Here is a 17037-nt window from a genome sequence, read left to right as displayed (position 1 = left end):
TTGTTGTATTTTTTTGTGGGACTGAAAGAACCTGCCTGGAATGTAAAATAGCGTTATTAACCGGTTCCCATGAATTTTATAACAGTTCTGCGCCGGTATAGTATAGATCACAGTATAGATCACTTTCGTTCCCGGTTCTGATTCTGTTCCATGAACAATTTTGCTCTTTTCTGTTTTTTGGATCTGTTCCCTGAACCGGTTCCAACTGTGGTGGACATTAATGTTATAAACGTATCGTTCTATGTATCGTTATCGCATCAATTTAATCGCAAAATGTATTTTTGTCTATATCACCCAGCTTTAATATATTCCCATACTGGACTAAATCCTTGGATTCTCAGGCAGCTTTAAACCGTAAAGCTGGGTGATAGATACAGAGCAGAAGAATGTACTCACTGCTTCTAATACACTAAAAGCCTATTATATCTAGCGCAGTTCCCTGCTTACTATAATAAAACTATGTGGGTGATTTATAACTCCTTAAAGACTAAGCAAATCATTCAGACATCCTCTCATCTATGGCTGCCCACACCACATCCAATAACACCAAAAATATTGCCTCAAAAAGTCTCTATACAACATTTAAGTGAGGGCTCATCCTTCATCTATGACATTAGCCTAGCTTTACTTTGTTTTGTGCATCAGTAACAGTAGCGCATTCGAGGACTCATGATGATTTCCATCCAGGTCATCATAATCTCATCACTGTAGAGACACACAGGGCCAGAGGCTATGACCCCCAGGACTGCATTAGTAGGCTACAGAAATCAATGCAGAGCGCTTAGGTTAGAGAACTGCCTGGCTGCTGTGCTGCAGCCTAAACTGACCCGACACAAAACACTGCAGCCTAGGTTGACACAACACTGCTGAAGACCTGATAAATGAAGCTTGGGCTGTGTCTCACTCAACATGTTTCCTTCCCTCTGCACCTCACAGAGCAGATGTTCCCATCACTTCCCTTCACAGATCTGAGATGACTGGATATGTGAGAGCAATATGGCAGAAACTAAGTGGAGCTCATAGTGTTGTCAAGTGTTATTCTTTAAGTAATTTCTACTTCGATACTAGATTTAGCACCATTACGATATTCGATACCAAAAAGATACTACGACAAAACAAAGAAGGCATATTACCCAAAGTCTCAGAATGGTGCTTGATCCAGACAGATAAAATCAGCTTCTGCTCTGTTCAATAGGTGGGCATTTTTTTGTTCAATATCATTACATTACGAAATGCGTATGTCCATTTTTTAGAGACTGCCGTGTATGCATTAATGAATCAATTTGACTTTGGTAAAAACAACATACCTAGAAAACAACATAATGGTCATTTATTTGAAAGGTAAATCTCTATTGATAAACTGGGTAAATCAATATGTAGCCTAGATCTATTCACAATACAGGTAAATGCACATTATTCAATAGGAATGTGTGCGTGCATTGAGTTACTGAGCTTGTTTTAGCTGATTTCATGGGGCTACAGATGACAAACAATCCCTTCCATTTAGGACTTAGTTTATTGTGGCAACTGTTAGAAGTTAAAGTATATGTTCTCCTATGGGCAAGGTGGGACGTTTGCATCCCACTCTAGTCAACAGCCAGTGGAATCGCGTGGCGCGGAATACAAATACTTCAAAAATGCTATAACTTCAATTTCTCAAACATATGACTATTTTACACCATTTTAAAGACAAGACTCTCGTTAATCTAACCACATTGTCCGATTTCAAAAAGGCTTTACAGCGAAAGCAAAACATTAGATTATGTCAGGAGAGTACCCTGCCAAAAATAATCACAAAGCCATTTTCAAAGCAAGCATATGTCACAAAAACCAAAACCACAGCTAAATGCAGCACTAACCTTTGATGATCATCATCAGATGACACTCCTAGGACATTATGTTATACAATACATACATGTTTTGTTCAATCAAGTTCATATTTATATCAAAAACCAGCTTTTTACATTAGCATGTGATGTTCAGAACTAGCATACCCACCGAAAACTTCCGGTGAATTTACTAAATTACTCATGATAAACGTTCACAAAAAACATAATTATTTTAAGAATTATAGATACAGAACTCCTTTATGCAATCGCGGTGTCAGATTTTAAAATAGCTTTTCGGCGAAAGCACATTTTGCAATATTCTGAGTACATAGCCAGGCCATCACAGGCTAGCTAATTTGACACCCACCAAGTTTGGTACTCACTAAACTCAGAATTACTATTAGAAAAATTGGATTACCTTTGCTGTTCTTCGTCAGAATGCACTCCCAGGACTTCTACTTCAACAACAAATGTTGTTTTGGTTCCAAATAATCCATAGTTATATCCAAATACCTCCATTTTGCTTGTGCGTTCAGGTCACTATCCGAAGGGTAACGCGCGAGCGCATTTCGTGACAAAAAAAATCTAAATATTCCATTACCGTACTTAGAAGCATGTCAAACGCTGTTTAAAATCAATTTTTATGCAATTTTTCTCGTAAAATAGCGATAATATTCCAACCGAGAAACGTTGTATTCATTCAAAGGCTGAAAGAAAAAAAATGGAGAAGTCTCGTGAACGCGCATCTCAGTCTCACTGTCCCCAGGCTGACCACTTACAAACTCTGCTGTTGTACTTTGCCCAGAGACAGCAGACACCCCATTCCACTTTCTGGCGGCTTTAGAGAGCCAATAGAAGCCTTATAAAGTGTCACGTAACAGCACAGATGCTATATTTTCGATAGAGATGCAACAGAAGGACAACAAATTGTCAGACAGGGCACTTCCTGTATGGAATCTTCTCAGGTTTTGGCCTGCCATATGAGTTCTGTTATACTCACAGACACCATTCAAACAGTTTTAGAAACTTTAGAGTGATTTCTATCCAAATCTACTAATTATATGCATATTCTCGTTTCTGGGCAAGAGTAGTAACCAGTTTAAATCGGGTACGTTTTTTATCCAGCCATGAAAATACTGCCCCCAAGCCCCAACAGGTTAAATTGCACTGATCAACAACATTTGCATTGAAGAAACAATCTCTTTTATAAAAGAGTGCGCTGTATCTTTAAGAAAGTAATGTCATTCATGAGGCAGAATGTGGCTGTGGAGACAAAGAAGTGAATTTGTTTTTGCTGGTGAGGGAGACGATGTGAATTAATAACGTGTTTTGTGGCAGTCAGCTTTGAAAATAGGACTTTTTTTGCATTATGGTTTTCATATTATCACCAAAAAAGTACTGGGGTAGTGAAGTCAGCTGTAAGCTTGCAAGGAAAGTTAGCCCTACAATTAAAGCTGGAAAGTACTGGTATCGTCTTGCATTGTAAAAGTGTTCTAAACTATCGACATTTTTGTGCAAACAGTTTCAACATTTCTACATGCCGTGTTGCATTATTCAAGTGCGTTAACTTCTGTGCAGCATGAGTGGGGCGCTAACAATGCAGCACAGACAACTCTAGCAATTAATTAGTAAGTGTAAGCTATAAAGGGGCTGTGCTGATACAGACTTGATCCTCCAAATCACGCAAGACACATTTGACTGAAGTACTGAACACAACAACAGAAATTCTAGTAGAAACGTTTTTTTGGGGGGGGAAGTAAGTTTCAGTATAGCGTGCATCACTAAGTCACAATACAGGTGCATGCATATTCAATAGGAGTGTGTGCATGCATTGAGTTATTGAGCTGATTTCATGGGGCTTCAGATGAAAAACAATCTGTTTCTTTTCCATTTGGGACTTATTTTATTGTACTGATCAACATTTGTATAGAAGTAATTGCTTCTTTTTTTACCCCCTTTTTCTCATCAATTTCATGACATCCAGTTGCAATCCAATTACGATATTGTCTCATCGCTGCAACTACCCAACGGGCTCGGGAGAGGCGAAGGTCGAGTCATGCGTCCCCTGAAACATGACCCACCAAACCGCGCTTCTTAACACCTGCCTGCTTAACCCGGAAGCCAGCTGCACCAATGTGTCAGAGGAAACACCGTCAGTTGGACCGAAGTCAGCCTGCAGGCGCCCGGCCCACCACAAGTAATCGCTAAAGTGCGATGAGCCAAGTAAAGCCCCCCCGGCCAAACGATGCTGGGCCAATTGTGCGCCGCCCTATGGGACTCCCGGTCACAGCCGGTTGTGACACAGCCTGGGATCGAACCTGGGTCTGTACTGATGAATCAAGCACTGCGATGCTGTGCCTTAGACTGCTGCACTACTCGGGAGGCCGAAGTAATCTCTTTTATAAAAGTGCGCACGCTGTATCTAGGACCCATGATGTCGTTCACACACGCATTTCAAGGCTGTGCAAAGATTATCTTGACTGGGAGAGATGTGAGGCGGGGGAGACAAAGTGAATTAATAAAGTGTTTGGTGGCAATCAGCTATGAAATCAGCAATATTTTTGCATTATGGTTTGTATATTATAACAAACGAAGTACTAGGTTAGTGAATTTATGTTAGCTTTAGCTGTCAGCTAACAAGGAATGTTAGCCTACAAAGCTGGAAGCTACCGTTACCTTTTGCATTGTAAAGTGCTCTAGCCTCTACGGACATTGTAAATTACTGTTTGCAAAACAGTTTTAAAAATTCTACATGGCATGTCGCATTATTCAAGTGTATTAACTTCTGTGCAGCATTAGTGGGGAGTCCAGTGCAGGCTAGCAATGAGTAAGGGGAGCAGGCATGGTGTGCACTAGAGGTTGACCGACTATGATTTTTCAACGCTGATACCGATTATTGGAGGACCAAAAAAAGCTGATGCCGATTAAATCGGCCGATGTTTATGTATATTTGTGATAATGACAATTACAACAATACTGAGTGAACAAAAAACCTTTTATTTTAAATTAATATAATACATAAATAAAATCTATTTAGTCTTAAATAAATAATGAAACATGTTCAATTTGGTTTAAATAATGCAAAAACACAGTGTTGGAGAAGACAGCGCAATATGTGCCATGTAAAAGTGCTAACGTTTAAGTTCCTTGCTCAGAACATGAGAACAAATGAAAGCTGGTGGTTCAATATTCCCAGTTCTTCAATATTCCCAGTTAAGAAGTTTTAGGTTGTAGTTATTATCGGAATTATGACGTGTCAACTATCTCTCTATACCATTTGTATTTCATATACCTTTGACTGTTGGAACTTCTTATAGGCACTTTAGTATTGCCAGGCTAATCTCTGGAGTTGATAGGCTTGAAGTCATAAACAGCGCTGAGCATCATTCATGGCTAAGAGCTGCTCGCAAATGCAGTAAAGTGCTATTTGAATGAATGCTTACGAGCCTGCTGATGCCTACCACCACTCAGTCAGACCGCTCTATCAAATATCAAATCATAGACTTAATTATAATAAACACACAGAATTACGAGCCTTTGGTCCATTAATATGGTCAAATCCAGAAACTATCATTTTGAAAACAAAACGTTTATTCTTTCAGTGAAATACGGAACCATTACGTATTTTGTCTAACGGGTGGCATCCATAAGTCTAAATATTGCTGTTACATTGCACAACCTTCAATGTTGTCATAATTATGTACAATTCTGGCTAATTAATTACGGTCTTTGTTAGGAAGAAACACAGTTCACAACGAGCCAGGCAGCCCAAACTGTTACATATACCCTTTTAAGAAAGGCCATGTTTATGGTTAGGTACATTTGTGCAACGAAAGTGCTTTTTTCGCGAAAGCACTTTTGTTAAATCATCACCCGTTCGGCAAAGTTGAATTAGGCTGTGATTCGATGATAAATTAACAGGCACCGCATTGATTATATGCAACGCAGGACAAGCTAGTTAACCTAGTAATATCATCAACCATGTGTAGTTAACTAGTGATTATGTGAAGATTGATTGTTTTTTATAAGATAAGTTTAACGCTAGCTAGCAACTTACCTTGGCTCATTGCAGCCACAAGGTCCTTTTGACGCTGCACTCGCATAACAGGTGGTCAGCCTGCCACGCAGTTTCCTCGTGGATTGCAATGTAATCGGCCATAATTGACGTCCAAAAAGGCAGATTACCAATTGTTATGAAAACGTTAAAATCGGCCTTAATTAATCGGTCGACCTCTAGTGTGCACTATAACAAGGGGTGGGCTGTGCTGATAGACAGGCTTGATTCATGACACACATTTGACAGACGTACCAAAGGTAACACAAATTCTAGTACCTATCAGTTTTTAATGTTTTAGTATTGAAAAAGTACTGAAGTTTTGGTATACCGTACAACACTACTAGTATGTGACTAGGGTTGTTATGTTAGAGCTGGGCGATATAGACAAAAAAGACATGACAATAAATCGAACTATTTTGCTCGATAACGATAAATACAACGATAAACATTTATGGACAGTTAGGCTTACTTTCCATTAAAGGTAGATTTTTTTTGTGCCAAGTACAACTGAGATGGCATTGCCTATGATTAAAAAAGTTATTTAATCTAACATATGCAGGTAATTCAAGATCGATATTTTGATGTGCAACCTATAGAATCCAGAATGTTCAGATTTATTTTGGGCTCTTCAGAGATGGATTTGCCGACATCTTTGTGCATAGGCCTAGGCTATATTATTAGCCTATTCACCACCTGAGGAAGTGTGAACTCAAAACACTTAGCAGGTATGCCAACTAAATATGATATTGTTACTAGATAGATTCATCAATTAGTCTACATGGCTATCAGTAAATGTAATACCCTACAGAACTTTACAGTGCTAGGTCTAGGCTACTTGATGTAGGCCTATTAAGTGCAAATGGTGGGCACTTCAAAACCATACTACATAGCCTACTCTGGTTGTAAAGTGGTGCCATGAACCCAATATATATTAAATACTCACAGAAAGCTGTGAATTCTGTCCGTAACTAGAACAGTAGTTGCTTTCAAAACGTTATTTTTCCACAATTGCATTTTGAACAATTGTCATATGCTTTTGCTTATAACATATCTATCCCTCCTCTGTATGCACAGTGGGGAGAGGGAGTGAAGAGTGGCTTGCACACACAGCAGCCGACAGTAAAACAGGGATCGAAAGATAATTTTATAGCAGGAATCATAATGCATAGGTTATTACTGTTGACCAAATAATGGTTTTCGAACAAACAAAACAAAATCACCGAAAATTATTAGCTAAGCAAAATACTTCGGTAAGAGGAGGGCAATGTCAGTAGGTTAATTTTCAGTTTATTGTCCTAGTGTGCAAACCACTAAGGTCGATGTCCACACCTCAGTGGAAATCGAATTTGCATAAGACTGTTAAGGGAACATGTAAAAAAAAAATAATACATACATACATACATACATACATACATACATACATACATACATACATACATACATACATAGGACAGACACTTCAGAACAAACTTCCTTTAGATTTTTTGGGGGGCTACCTGTTGTTCCATGTAGTGAATCTGTTATTCAGCGCGTTTGTATGGGCTAATACCAGTAAGGCCAAATAAATATTGAGCAATCTTTTTTTCCTTTTTTTATATTTAGCTAAATAGCTAAAATTCTAAGCCTATTTTCAGTTTGTGACAAAACAAGCAGTGTAGATAATCAGTGTACAATCTAAACCACTGAAATATATTATCAATAACCAAAAATATAGTATTTTCATCTGTTCGAAGCTGGTGTACAACATCAAAAGCAACAACTAAACTTAAGAAGGAGAAGTGTCGAAAATGGCGCACACAACAGATCTTAGACTTGCTTTCAATGACACAGATCTAGAACTACATTTATACGTGAATTTGCTCGGGTTGAACCAAAAAGTTCATACTGCAGCGACCATAAGAATCGACTAGCTGTGTAGCTAGCTAGTTAGCAACTACTAACGTCTCAGCTGGGACAACACTTAGGGGATGGTTTGAGAGTAACACATGCTCGCTAGCTAATAATAACAAGAACAAAAAACGTATTTTAGATATGGAATCTTTTTCAGTGCGTTTTATTTTACCAGGCGCGTGCCTGAAAAACATGTTGACTATCATAAAAAAAGAATGACCACACATCTGTCCGGCCTCGGGCGCTGTCACGCTAGTTAACGGTACCTACGTTAGTTTAATTCATACTCAAACTCAAATCCCAACGTTGCCTACTGTCATATCTATAAAGTTACAAGCCAGTCACAGCTTTCTGTCGAGCCACAATCAGTTGAAATGTCTTTCATCATCATCATTTAGGCACACCAGGTCTCAGGCAGCGAAAACATGCACAACATTGGATCTGGTCACACACCGTAGCTAGCGTTAGATCAACACTCAACTGGCAAACATTATTCCAGCTAGATAGCGAAGCTAAACCATTTACAGAAAACAATATCCTCACCCAAATATTGGATTCGGACGGCTGGGAAATCCGGGATCACCTCCTGATATTAAACCCACTGTGTCATGGGTATATTTCTCGGGAGAGAAACGTATTCGGAAGGAAAAGATTACGTTCCCCGACACACAAGCAGGGGGAAACGCATGAATGTGACGTTTAGTCCGGTTTGCTCGCAGGACGTGTGTACGTGGAGGCTTGGATTCTGGGAGCTGGAGTTCTAGTGAGACATCGCAGTGTAGTTGAAATGTATATATCTTGTAATGATACATACTTATATAGACATTTTAGAAGGATCTATGATGTTATTGGGGGACATTTGATGTGTTTAATTATTTCTGAAGTCAATTTCAGTTTATTGATGTTTTTTATTGTCCCTGTGCTGTGTTTTATCTAGGCCTATTCTAATGCTATTACGGTACAAATGATCCACTGTTCGAATTTTTTATTTAAATTTTATTTCATACAATTTATATTTTTGTGTTTAAATAGATTCGAAGGTACGGACCTTCTCATGCAACAGCCTGCATTGTTATACAATAGACTGTACCATTTATTGTTATCTATAAATAAAATCAAACAACGATCATGTTTTAAGACAAGGAGTTTTTGCTTTGTTATGGTGTTAATTGATTTGAGCGCAGTGATGCGTTATTATCTGTGTGTCCAACGAAGTAACTCAAGCAGAGAAGATCTCTTTGTGGTGTATGTAGCTGATGGCCTGTATTGTATTTTTACTTAAGTCCACAAGTGACCCCTTGTGGGTACTGGATGACATACAACTTTTGCAATCATGATTGTGCAATGACATTTTAACCAGGCCCATTTGGATACCATGGCTTGAAGAAGAGATCTCAGTGACTTACCATGGCTAGAAGGGGTCTCAAAGGAGCATAGGGGGTTTAAAGTGTGTGTGTGTAGGGTGTGCGAGTGAGTGGGTGCCTCAGTCACTAGATCTCAACCCAATTGATCACTTAGGAGAGATTCTGGAGTGGTGCCTGAGACAACGTGTTCCACCACCATCAACAAATCACCAAATAATTACATTTCTCGTGGAAGAATGGTGTTGTATCCCTCCAATAGAATTCCAGACACTTGTAAAATCTATGGCAAGGTTCATTGAAGCTGTTCTGGCTGCTCGTGGTGGCCCAATGCCCTATTTAGAAATGTTATGTTGGCTTTTCCTTTATTTTGGCAATTACCTATATGTCCCGCTGCAATGTAGCTTCTGTAATCATTCAACCCAACTGCTTTTATAGAAAACTGAAACAGATTAAATTGACAGGTTGACTGGTCATCACATATTTTCATGAACCTTTGAATTTGGGACATTACCATATTTAGTGTGTAGACAGCACCTTATGCTTCCAGATGAGAGGAAGACAATTTGTGTAAAAAAATATACAAGTAACATGTCTTATAGCCAAGGGAGATGGTGGAAGGTGCTGCTGGACAACTGTCTTTACGGGGAAGTCAGGTGTTTAATTTACAGCAAGGTGTTCAGTGGTCAGTAGTCGATTTTAATATACAAATGGATCCAGAAAAAAAATACAAAAGCTATATATAAATCTGTCTATCAAACACTTTTAGAGAGAACTACAGCTATTAGGTTTAGGTCTATTGAACCCCACAGTGGAGGTGTCATAATACCCATAAAACCTAGTGGTCAAACAGGGAAATGGTTCCAACCGTTTTTCCACCATTGAAATCCCATAGGGGATTTTAGAAACACTTAAAATAAGGGCTGTGTTTATATGCGATAACACATTTTTCTTTGACTTCTTAACATACATTCAGTCTATCATCATCATCAGTGCATTTAGTAAATACTGATTCTTACATGCAATAGGCATAACAATAGACAAAAATTAATCTTCATATTTTATCCTTTTTCCATTAACCTTTACATTAGAAGGTTGCTGTTGTTTAACAACCTAACTTAAAACCTTCAGGTACATAATCAAGCATGGATACTAACTCATTATTGCATATTATCATCCATTATAGGGGGAAAGGGGAGTTTCTGGAGAGACAGTAAGTTATCAGTATCACCTTCTTTAGTAGCACTGAACGTGATAGTTGCTGAGACTTGAGCTGCCAGGGAAGCACAAATGGCCTTACAACAACAAAGCAAAATGTTTTAACACATTAAACAAAATATTCCAGATATCACCCACTGAGCTATCTGAGAGCCCCAAGCATCTGAGCTGTTACGTGACACTTTCTAAGGCTTCCATTGGCTCTCTAAAGCCGCCAGAAAGTGGAATGGGGTGTCTGCTGTCTCTGGGCAAAGTATAGGAGCAGAGTTTGTAAGTGGTCAACAGCATTGTACATCGCAAAATAAGTAATGGGGTCGGGATTCTTTGGGGGGAAATTGGCCAATGATAATATTGAGGACAATTGAATAGTTAAGTTCATCCCCAAGGGAACCCCTACATATGGGAGAGCCTATCCTACTCCCACAGGACCCAACCCACATACCCAACAATAAGTCTTATATGAGGTGACATTTCCCACCATTTCAGCTTGAGAGAGAAACAGATTCCCTCCCTCATCTTGAATTTTTACTTCTCATTTCCTTCGGCTGACTTCTCCTTCTGGACCACTACTCTGGGTGTGTGGTGGTTCCTTTGGCTCAGGACTTTCATCTTCACCTGAATGGTCACCCACTGGAGGGCAACCAACTGTTCCAATCAACACAATGGTGCAGATCCAGACAGTAAGGCCACACAGCCTAAGGGATGGGACTCCCGCCATCCTCCTCAGGGACAGGAATTCGTCTGCAGTGTGAGACCTGAATCCAGGTGTCCCTCTCAGCTACCTTTACCTCAGTCGGGTGGTCAATAAAACCTGATATGGTCCTCTCCAATGAGGTTCCTTCCAGCTCTTCCTTCTGTAGTCTTTTACCACCATGAAGTCTCCAGTGCGCAGACAATGCTCAGTTCCTCCTGATAGGTTGGCAGAGAAGCCTTCACCTGTGAAAAGACAATCTTAACATTGTTAAGTGAGACACAGTATTCTACCATGTCTTCTTCCATTCCCTGCAATGTCAACCTGTTTTGAAGAAATAGCATGTTAGTCATTCTCATGGGTCGTCCTTGCAGCACCTCATGGGGGGAGAGACCAGTCACTGTGTGGGATCTGCCTTGCATGCTCATTATTACCAATTGAAGCACCTTCACCCATGTAAGACTTGTTTTGCCAATCAGCTTAATCAATACATTTTTTAGGGTTTGGTTTGCCGAGTTCTACTGCACCCCCAGATTGAGGATGATAGGCACAATGGGTTCTCAACTAAATCTGTAAAGCCTCTGACACGGACTGAACAGTCTCATTCATAAAATGTCGACCATGAGACTTTTTACGGCAGACCCCACCTTGGTGTGATCTCTCTGATCTCTCTGCTGTAGCTCTCCTTCAAGGAAAAGCTTCAATCCATTTGGAAAATATGTCAACAATCACCAAACAATACTTGTTCCCCTCACAAGGGGTCAACTCAATGAAGTCCATCATCAAGTGCTCAAAGAGGCCCTCTTGCCTACGATGGGACACGGGGGATACTGAAATACCGCGTCCAACATTATTAATCATACAGATCACACACTTTTTACAAAAATATTCAGCAAACACAGTAAATCCTACTGTACTCCAATATTTATTTACAAGATCCACCATCCCTCTTTTTAACACATGGTCTTGACCATGTGACAACTTAGCAAGGTACTGGAAATTACAATGGGGCATGGCAGGTCTATTAGAATCCTCAAACCATACACCCGAGGTGTCCTTGTGACAGTGTTCAGCCCACCTCCTTTTCTCAGTCGCATCAGCTGCTGCCTGCAAAACAACATCATTAGGAGAAAAGGGGTTAGTGGGAACAGGAACTGCTGTCATCTGTAGAAGGGGGGAAACAGAAGAGTAAGCAGCCAGCTTGGCCGCAAAATCAGCTTTAGCATTCCGTTGAGAAACACTGTCCTTTGCAGAAGTTTGTGCTTGGCATTTGACCACTGCAATAGATGAGGGGAGCTGAAAGGCCATCAGCAAAGAGGAGACAAGATCACTGTGAGCAATAGTTTTTCCAGACAAAGTTAAAAATCCTCTCTTCTTCCACAATGTGCCAAAATCATGCACAGCACCAAATGCATATCTACTATCAGTGTAGATATTAACAGAGCAATCCTTACCCAAAATACATGCTCTGTTTAAACCAAATAACTTGTGAGGAGTAAGTCTAGCACTTTCCACTGTTTAAACAGCGTTGACAACAGCATAGCCTACTAAAGGTTCACCCTTGTCGATTCGCTGAGCAGAGCCACCCACAAAAAAACTCATAGTCCGAATTCAAAAGAGGAACATCTTTTAGGTCAAGCCTATGGCCATAGTCAATCTCAATGGTCAATTCACAGTTATGTTCTTCACCGTCATCAGCTGTAGGAAGGAAAGTAGATGGGTTAAGCACAGTACATCTTTTCAGGTTAACGTGAGACAATATCAACAGAATGTTCTGATAATCCAGCAATATGACAGGTGTAAGATGGGCAGTTTTAGCCTGTGTAGTAATGGCATGAACCGCATGGGGATCATGCACCATCAGCACAGTCATTGCTACAATATCAGAACATGCTAAAACCGCAGCAGTTGCTACAGCAACAGAGCAGAGGCAGGAAACCATGCCTCAGATAAGTGTCTACATGCTTAGAGTAGTACCCCAACAGGCCTATAGCCATCTCTGTGGTACTGTGTCAACACAGCAGCCATAAACCCATGATTCTCTGAGACAAAAATATGGAATGGTTTGGTATGGTCAGGCAAACCCAAACAGGGGGTTGACATTAGAGCCTGCTTTAACTTAATCAAGGCTAATTCAGCCTCAGGTGTCCATTCCACCACTTCAGACACTTCCATCTTTCTGCCATAAATACAATCCTGCTGAGGCTGTATTGACTCTGAATAGTCTTTCAACCATGGGCGACAGTAGCTAGCCACTCCCAACAGTCACATCATGTGCTGCCTAGTAACAGGTTTAGGCAGGGACTCTCTTTAGAGAGGGGGTGACCCTCAGAAGTAATGTCATGACCCACATTTTTTACTGTACTTCTAGACAACTGCATCTTAGAGGGGGAAACTTTCTGACCATTTACTATGAAAATCAACTAAGAAATCAACTAAGAAAATCAACAATGCCTTAGTATCTTCGTGACAGATCTCCTCCGACAAGGAACAGACCAACAGGTCATCAAAGTATTGAACCACAGTGCTACCTCCAGGGGGAACCAAACCTTCCAGGTTCCTCGCCATTTCCTGGGAAAAATTACAGTTGATTCAACGTAGCCTTATTGCATCACCGTCCAAGTCCATTTTTCCCAAGAAACGTAAAAGAGAACCAATCCTGTGACCCGGGGTCAACAGGGATGCTGAAAAATGCATTAGCCAAATCAATAACCAAAAAACAACATCTCCATGGGGAAACTTGGGAAAGACTAGTAACTGTGTTCGGCAACAGGGGTGCTCTTGCGTAAACAGCATCATTAACTATTCTAAGATCTTGTACAAAACGATATTCACCAGATGGCTTCCTAACAGGTCAAATATGGGTGTTACAGGGAAAATGTGGGCATGGGATCAAAGCCCCATTTTCAACCAGGGCCTGATGGATGGGAATAATACCCTTTTCTGCTTCTTTGCTATGAGGGCACTGAGCTTTATATGGTCTATGATTATTCTTTGTGACAACTTTCCCCAGAGTGGCACCTCTCATCTTCCCAATATCGGTCTTGGAGACAGCCTAGAGCTGGCACTTCATCCAGTCATGGTATGTGGGAGTCATCTCGGGACATGACCATCATACTTTCGGTGGGAATAGGTTCCTTTTTTGTATCGTTCGAGTAGAAACCCAACAAGATACAACATCTTTCCATTGTCGATTGGGGGTTTTCGACATACTAGTGTGGGACAGCTGTCACGACTTCCGCCGAATTTGGTCCCTCTCCTTGTTGGTCCCTCTACCGTACTTAGAAGCATGTCAAACGCTGTTTAAAATCAATCTTTATGGTATTTTTAACGTAAAATTGCGATAATATTCCAACCGGACAATAGCATATTCATTCAAGAAGAAAAAGAAGGAACGGCGCGCTCGCGGGATTGCGCATATCCAATCCCTTTGTCTCCAGGCAGTCCACTCAGTGACTGAGCTCCTATTATCTGCCGGGTGACCGGAGAATGCTGAAAAAACTTTCTGAAGGCTGTTGACAGCCAATGGAAGCCTTAGGAAGTGCAACGTGACCCCACAGAAACTGTAGTTTCGATCGAGAATCAAAAGAAGATCTACAATTCACAGACTTTCCACTTCCTGGTTGGATTTTTCTCAGGTTTTTGCCTGCCATATGAGTTCTGTTATACTCACAGACACCATTCAAACAGTTTTAGAAACTTCAGCGTGTTTTCTATTCAAATCTACTAATGTTATGCATATTCTAGTTTCTGGGCCAGAGTAGTAACCAGTTTAATTTGGGTACGTTTTTCATCCGGCCGTGAAAATACTGCCCCCTACACCTCATCAGGTTAAGATGGCATCTCATGGATACATAACATGCGCAGTTTGAGCTGCTCCAGGAAGTGATGTGGCAGGCTAGCTCAGTGCTGCTCCCTCTCATTGAGTAACTCAAGTTAAAGTCCGACCGGGGCCTTCAACCGCTCAGCTGGATAAGGTGTATTGTCCGGAGGGTGTGGCTGCCATCAGTCACTATGCTGCAGGTCTATCAGACTGAGCTGCTGGCTGAGCTGAGCATGGCTGCTGGGGAGCCCCACACAGAGCTCCTGGATGAGATTTGGGCTATGGCGGATTTCATCTTGCACGTGTCCCGGTGTACCATGCTGGCGCTCGGGAAAAGCATGGGAGCTACTGTGGTGGCACAGCATCACCTTTGGATGACGCTCTCGCAGGTGCCTGAGAGGGACCGGCAGATGTACCTCGATGAGCTGATTTCTCCTACAAGCTTGTTCAGCTTGGCCTTGGAGGGCATGCAGGCTCGTTTTTGAGGCAAAAAAGAAGCAGGAAAATGCTCTGGACGCTTTTCTCCCTCGTAGGCACTTCGGGGCTGACGGCAAAGCACCTTCCTGAAGACCTGCCGGTGGAGACCCGCGGTCAAAGTGGGCTTCCCCAGGGACCGGGCCTGGCTCCAGGTCAGCCCCGCCCGGCTTCCCAGGGACAATGCCAGTCTGCCTGGCACAGGCGCTGCGTCACAACCAAAGGAGAAGTGAGGGCTGGTCCCGGCCCGGCGAAGGGAAGGAGGCAGTCTCCGCACACCTAGCCTCCCCTTGCCCAACTCCACAAACGATTGTTGTGACAACAGTACCCCCAAGTGACAGCCAAAACCCCCGAACCCAGAGTGGACTGGGCTTCAGGCAAACATTTGCACTTAAACACATTGTTTCAACCTCAAGTACAACAGTGTTCATGGGTTTCAATAGTGTTGTGTCCCTCCTCCACATTCATACGGTTGTCGAGAGTAAAAAAATATATATATATGGAAAAATAACCAATCTCTCCCAGTATGAGAGCCCATCATGCCACTTCAGATGGCATTATATGGAACACTCACAGCCTGCTCCGACCAATGGCGCCCTCTATGATGTGAACAGTGCATGCCCTAAACAGGCACCTCAGAGTCTACAAATTCATAACGCTCACGAAACACTGAGTACTTACTTTCATGTGCCCCGTATACCCCAGTCACATGGGGGGCATACCAGGCCCTCAGTGTCCAGTCTGGAGCGTGAGGTCCGGAGCTCTGCTGGTCAGCTACTGTGTAGCAGTAAACGATTGGTCTTAGAAGGCTAGCTGCTAGCTGTTCTCATAGGCCAACTGGCAAAATTAGCCATGATGCTGGGGCCAACCAGCTGAGCAGATAATTATATCCGTTCACTCAGCCAATTTAAATCTTCCATGTTGTTGGACCTGATCCTAACACTTGTTCAATAAAGCATCCTTACCAGAAGTCCTCTGGCATGTTCTGATAATCAAATACATTTTTTTCTGTGAAATGTGGACATTCATTGTGGTATTATGTTGAGAAGAAAAGAGTAGACATCACCTTGAAAATTAAGATTAAGAATGAATTTCATAAGGAAACATGTATTTCTTCAGCCTTGTTCACAAAGACACTCCTAGAGCCTAATAATCATATTATGTTATATATATTGCATGGATGTGTACACCTTGGCCTACATCATTGTATATGCATTGTTATATTGATCTACTTCATCACATATGCATTATTTGACTTGAGGACAAGCAGTGGAACAATATTTCCTTTAAAAAAACCTTGTCCCTTATGGATGTTGTACCGAGAGTACCGACTGAAAGGGAATGTAAAGTTATGACTTTATATTCCTCTCATTGTCCACCCTCCCTCCCAGAAGCCTGGAGTGTCACACCCTGATCTGTTTCACCTGTCCTTGTGCTTGTCTCCACCTCCCTCGAGGTGTCGCTCATCTTCCCCATTATCCCTTTTGTATTTATACCTGTGTTTTCTGTCTGTCTGTGCCAGTTTGTCTTGTATGCCAAGTCAACCAGCGGTTTTCTCTGAGCGTCTGTTTTGGCCCAGTCTCGCTTTTTCTTGTCCTCCTGGTTCTGACCCTGTCCTGACTCTGAGGGACAGGTAGTGACACACGCCATTTGATTTAATGGACTGTTGAATGTCTTTTTTTTATCTTGTTTTG

The 17037-nt window shown here is 41.4% G+C and overlaps 1 protein-coding gene across 7 annotated transcripts in view; it reads right to left on the bottom strand.

Annotated features, from left to right (window-relative positions):
* LOC106561224 (CBP80/20-dependent translation initiation factor) overlaps positions 1-8454 on the bottom strand; it is a 157929-nt gene extending 149475 nt beyond the window's left edge. For all 7 annotated transcript variants that reach the window (XM_014124945.2, XM_014124977.2, XM_014124951.2 and 4 more), the window contains exon 1: positions 8320-8454. The gene's annotated coding sequence lies outside the window, so the exon portion shown is untranslated. The remainder of the gene's footprint in view (positions 1-8319) is intronic.
* Positions 8455-17037: the final 8583 nt, after the last annotated feature.

The sequence above is a fragment of the Salmo salar genome, chromosome ssa01 (genome assembly GCF_905237065.1).
Source record: "Salmo salar chromosome ssa01, Ssal_v3.1, whole genome shotgun sequence".
Classification (NCBI taxonomy): domain Eukaryota; kingdom Metazoa; phylum Chordata; class Actinopteri; order Salmoniformes; family Salmonidae; genus Salmo; species Salmo salar.
This window is presented reverse-complemented; position numbering and strand designations above follow the sequence as displayed.